Source organism: Pristiophorus japonicus, chromosome 9 (genome assembly GCF_044704955.1).
Source record: "Pristiophorus japonicus isolate sPriJap1 chromosome 9, sPriJap1.hap1, whole genome shotgun sequence".
Classification (NCBI taxonomy): domain Eukaryota; kingdom Metazoa; phylum Chordata; class Chondrichthyes; family Pristiophoridae; genus Pristiophorus; species Pristiophorus japonicus.
In genome coordinates this window covers 213,935,672-213,941,671 of record NC_091985.1, presented here as the reverse complement: position 1 = coordinate 213,941,671, position 6,000 = coordinate 213,935,672, and positions in this window count along the sequence as shown.

Below are 6,000 nucleotides of genomic sequence, written 5' to 3'. Positions count from 1 at the left end.
CCAGCAAGTTCACACCAGCGAGAGGCCATTCACCTGCTCTGAGTGTGGGAAGGGATTCACTCACTCTTCCAGCCTGATGACACACCAGCGAGTTCACACCAGCGAGAGGCCGTTCACCTGCTCTGAGTGTGGGAAGGGATTCACTCACTCTTCCAACCTGCTGACACACCAGCGAGTTCACACTGGGGAGAAACCGTTCACCTGCTTGGAGTGTGGGAAGGGATTCACTCAGTTATCCAACCTGCTGAAACACCAGCGAGTTCACACTGGGGAGAGGCCGTTCACCTGCTTAGTGTGTGGGGAGGGATTCACTCAGTCATCCAACCTACTGAGACACCAGCGAGTTCACAAGTGACTGCAGGGTTTGGATTCTGCTGTTGTTGCTGCTGTTATTCACATCCTACTGAATCATATTCATTCTGTTAGTTGCCGTTTATTTCTGTTGATGTTAATAACCCTTCAACTAGCCTGGAGTTTAATATTTTGATATTTCAAATAACAGTGTGTTGATATTTGATGTCTCCAAGATAAGAGGAGACTAATTGATGTCCTGTTACTCACTGCTCCATTTTTGATCGGGGACCAGGAGCGTCGTGATCGGGGCCCAGGAGAGGCGAGGGCCCAGGGGCAGCACGGGCCAGCCCACACTGCGATCTGTGGATAGTAGAAGCCTGTGTGCGCACTAGGTCCGTGCAGCAGAGCTTGGTCTCCAGTCGTCTTGGTTAACCCTTGCCACTGGATCAAGACCTAGCTCTGTCAAGCCCGTGTAGTGGCTGGTGTACAACGGCCACCCCATGTTAAAAGAATCCACGCACAGGCATCTTCCACCCTTCAGTATGTAGTTCGGGACCGAGAATGTCAGATTCCTCATTGAAACGCCTGTGAACTCATGTATTTTTGGTGTGGAAGTGGGTCATCCTCGATACGAGGGACGGCCTAATACTATACTACCATTTTTGAGCCTTTTCTCCTCTCTGACTCTAGATTAGTTCAGTTCTCAGACCTTCAGTTACTCTCAGGGACAATTCCCAGCTCCCCATACCTTCCAGAGTGCCTCTCCTAGCCTTGGGATCCAGGGAAGGTATCGGTAACAGCCCAGGATCACTAAACACAAAACCCAGTCTGCCAATCACTTTCAGCTACTGGACTTAGTATGTGCCCCACAGCATCTCTCTCACCTTCGATGTGTGAATGGAGCATCATGCCTGCAAATCTGGGTTCAATTTAAATTTGAATCCACTCCAAGTGTATTTAAAAAAAAAAATACATACAAGTAAACTGATCACATCAAATAATTGGCAAAGGTTTAGAGTCAACAAGATGAACAAGTAAACACAGCACGGCCCAATAACCCAGTTCTATATTCACAGGAGAAAGTCTGTTATCTAACTCCTCGAGTGATAGAGAAAGATCCCAACTTTAAGAACATCTAGAATCTGTTGTAAATATATTTCAAATCCTCACTGGTACAACCTTTCTATTTTCAATTGAAATGAATGGAAGATGAGGAGGGGTTAGAGAGTAGGGGTGAAAGAGGAGTTGGGAACGGTTAGAGAGTTGGGGTAAGAGAGGGTTTGGAGAGTAGGGGGAAAAGAGGAGTTGGGGTAAGAGAGGGTTTGGAGAGTATGTGTGAAAGAGAACATGGCCTTAAGCTCTGTAATTCCCTCCCTAAGATTCTTCGCCTCTCCCCCTTTCTCTCCTCTTTTAAGATTCTCTTAAAACCTGCCTCTTTGGTGAAGCTTTTGGTCATCTTTCCTCCTATCTCATTCTGTGACTCGGTGTCAAACATGTTTTTTTATATGTGCCTTGGGACACTTTACTATGTTAAATGTGCTATATAAATGTAAGTTGCTGTTGACACCAAATTCAGGGACCACTTACACTGAGACGCCAAATACAGGGACCACTTACACTGAGACACTAAATCCAAGGACCACTTACAATGAGACATCAAATCCAGGACTACTTACACTGAGACACCAAATTCAGGGACCACTTACACTGAGACACCAAATTCAGGGACCACTTACACTGAGACACCAAATTCAGGGACCACTTACACTGAGATGCCAAATACAGGGACCACTTACACTGAGACACTAACTCCAAGGACCACTTACAATGAGACATCAAATCCAGGACTACTTACACTGAGACACCAAATTCAGGGACCACTTACACTGAGACACCAAATTCAGGGACCACTTACACTGAGACACCAAATTCAGGGACCACTTACACTGAGACATCAAATCCAGGGACCACTTACACTGAGACACCAGATCCAGGGACCACTTACACTGAGACATCAAATCCAGGGACCACTTACACTGAGACACCAAATCCAGGGACCACTTACACTGAGACACTAAATCCAGGAATCAGTTACACTTGATACCAAATTCAGGGATGGCCTACAGTAAGACAACAAAGTCAGAGATCACTTACAATGTAACACCAAATCCACAGACCACTTACACTGAGACACCAAATCCACGGACAACATGCACTGTGACACCAAATCCAGGAACCATTTACCCTGAGATATCAAATCCAGGGTCCACATGCAGTGTGACTCCAAATCCAAGGACCATTACACTGGGATGTCACGGAACAGCTGCAGGACATTCTGGGGGGGGGGGGGGCGTGAACAGCCAGAAGGTGTGGTCCATATCGGTACCGACGATATGGGTATAAAAAAGGGATTAGGTCCTGCAGGCAGAGTTTAGGGAGCTAGGAGAGAGATTAAAATACAGGACCTCAAAGGTAATAATCTCTGAATTAATCCTGGTGCCATGTGCTAGTGAGTACAGAAATAGGAGAATAGAGCAGATGAATGTGTGGCTGGAGAGATAGTGTAGGAGGGAGGGCTTTAGATTCCTGAGGCATTGGGACTGTTTCTGAGGAGGTTGGAGCTGTACAAGCTGGATGGGTTGCACCTCAACAGAGCCGGGACCAATAACCTCATGTGGGGGAGGGGGGGCGGAGGCACTGCTAGTGCTGTTGGAGAGGGTTCAAAACTAGCTTGGCAGGAGGTTGGGAACCTAAGAGTAGCTTCAGAAGGGAGGAAAGTAAAGCTGGAATGGAAGGCAGAAAATTAGAATGTGAATTTGGAAGGCAGAAGAAACAAAGGATGGAAAATAGACAACAAGGCAGTTTGGCAAAGCTAAATGGTATATACTTCAATGCAAGGAATATAGCGAATAAGGCAGATGAGCTGAGAGAACAGATAGCATGTAGGAGTATTATATTGTAGCTATTACAGAGACATGGCTGGAATGGCAGCTCAACATTCTTGGTTACAGGATTTTCAGACGGGAGAGAGAGGGGGATAAAAAAGGAGGAAGGGTCGCAGTATTGAGTAAAGAAATAATTACAGCCATGAAGAGGGATGATATGTTGGAGGGGTCATCAAATGAGACCGTATGGGTTGAATAGAACAAAAATGGGGTGATCACACTGCTGAATGTACTATAGACCCCCAAACAGTTAGAGGGAGATAGAAGAGCAAATATGTAAGCACATTTCTGAAAAGTGCAAAAACAATAGGGCAGTAATAGTAGAGGATTTTAACTAACCCAATATTAGGATAAAACAGTGTAAAATGCATAAAGGGTTCAGAATTCTTAAAAAGCATTCAGTACATAGCAAGCCCAACAAGAGAGGGGGTGGTTCAGGACATAGTTTTAGGGAATGAAGCTGGACAGTGGAAGAGGCAACAGTGGGAGAGCATCTTGGTGGTAGTGATCATAATTCAGTTAGATTTAGCATAGTTATGGAAAAGGAAAAAGATAGACCAGGAGTGAATTTTCTCAATTGGGGAAAGGCCAATCTTTCTAAGCTGAGATGTGATTTAGCAAAAGCAGACAGGAAACAGCTACTTGAAGGTAAATCAGTGTCAGAGCAGTGGGAGGCTTTCAATGAGGAGATAGTGAGGGATCAGTCCAAGTATGTTCCCACAAAAGAAAAAGGGTAGGATAAGGAAAGAAAGGGAAGCTGCTGTCAGATACTGAGAGCTCAATACTGCAGAAAGCGTAGAGGAGTATAGAAAGTGCAGGGGTTAAATTAAAAGGGAAATAAGGAAAGCAAAGAGAAGGCATGAAAAAAATCGATGCAAGACCACGAGGTTTTATAAATACAAATAGAGCAAGAGAATATATAAGAAAAGAGTACGGCCTGTTAGAGACCAAAAAGGTAACCTGTGTGTGGAAGCGGAAGATGTGTGTATGGATTCCAAATTAATACTTTTCATCTGTTTTCAAAAAAGAGAGGGTTGATGCAGATATTGTAGTTAAAGAGAACTGTGAAATATTAGAAGAGATAAACATCATGAGAGAGGAAATATTAACGGGTTTAGCAGGTTTGAAAGTGGATAACTCCCCAGGCCTGGATGAAATCTATCCCAGGCTGTGAGAGAAGCAAGGGAGGAAATAGCAGAGGTTCTCACCATCAGTTTCCAATCCTCTCTGGTTATAGGCGTTGTGCTGGTGAACAGCTAATGTTCTACCATTGTTTAAAAAAGGAGAAAGGGATAGACCAAGTAATTACCAGTCGGTCAGCCTAACCTAGGCGTGGGTAAATTAATGGAAAAAATTTTGAGGGACAGTATTAATCATCATTTAGAAAGACATGGATTAATTAAGGACAACATAGATTTGTTAAGGGAAGGTCGTGTCTGTAATATATATAGCTCCACCCAGTGGACTACTGTGGCATTGCAGCCATTGCTGTTTCCATCAATAAAGCTGGAGTCACCCGACGACTTCCTGAAGTTATCAGCCATCTTAAAGCCTGTTTGTGAGGTCATACCAAAAACATAACATTGGCGATGGAGAATGGAATAATCAGATAACCTCACTGAAATTTTTGTTGGTGGATGATTCAGCCATCTGACAGAGCTACTTTGACAGTTTCTCTGTTTTGACTATCAGCTAAAACTCCAAGGTAAATTACAAGCACACTTGGCTGAACTTCCAGAGTCCAGATGGCTGTGCCTATGGGAATAATAGGGAGCTTTGGGGGGTTTCAATGTGACCGTGAAAGTTTCGGAGAATATGTGAAGCGGCTAGAAATGTTTTTCATTGCAAACAGTATCATCGAAGTCCCCAATGATGAAAACCATAACCGGGTGATGTTGGGAAAAAAACAGTCTATTTTCTTAACTGAAGCAATGCCCGAGGTGTATGAAACCCTGAAAAATGTGCTTGTGCCTGTCGAGCCAGAGGACACATCACTTAAGCAGATTCATACAAGTTAGAACAGCACAGCCCCTGGAAATTGCTAAAAGTTACCGTTTCGGAATACGAGTTCAGTTAACCGACAAAAGTATCATTGTAGCATTAAAAAAGCTATCTATTCACTGTAACTTCGTAAACTTTCAGGACCGAGCATTGTGTGACTGCTTTGTGGGATGAAAAATGATGCGATGAGAAGAAAATTATTGACAACTCCTAACTTGATTTTGGTTTAGCTTGTCAGACAGCTATGTCAATGGACATGGCCAACCAATATTCCTGAGAATTTCATACCATTTCCAGTTGTCAGACAACCAAGGTAAATCGCCTGCAGGTTAAAAGTAAAGGCAGTTGGGCCCCAAGGTCTCAGCAACTGGTCATGGTAAAAGAGCATTGAAGTCATGCAATCGGTGCCTGCAACAACACATTGCTCAAAGTTGTTCATAAATGAAGGCAGAGTGTTTCTTCTGCAGGAAAACTGGGCATCCTGCAAAGGCATGCCGACTGAAGAGCAAACCAACTTTCAAAGCTATAAGTAGAAATCCCCAGAGACTACATAGCATGGAAGAAAAACAACAGGACGAGGAGGTTTTCGAGCTACGCATCATCAGGAGCACGAGGGTATCTATCAGTGATTCGAAAAGTATCGTCATCCACGTAGATGTTGCAGGAACCAAGATACCCATGGAAATCGACACTGGTGCATCCATGAGTGCAGTACTGGAATTGCTATGCCTTGACCAAATTGTGTGATTTCCCATTGGAG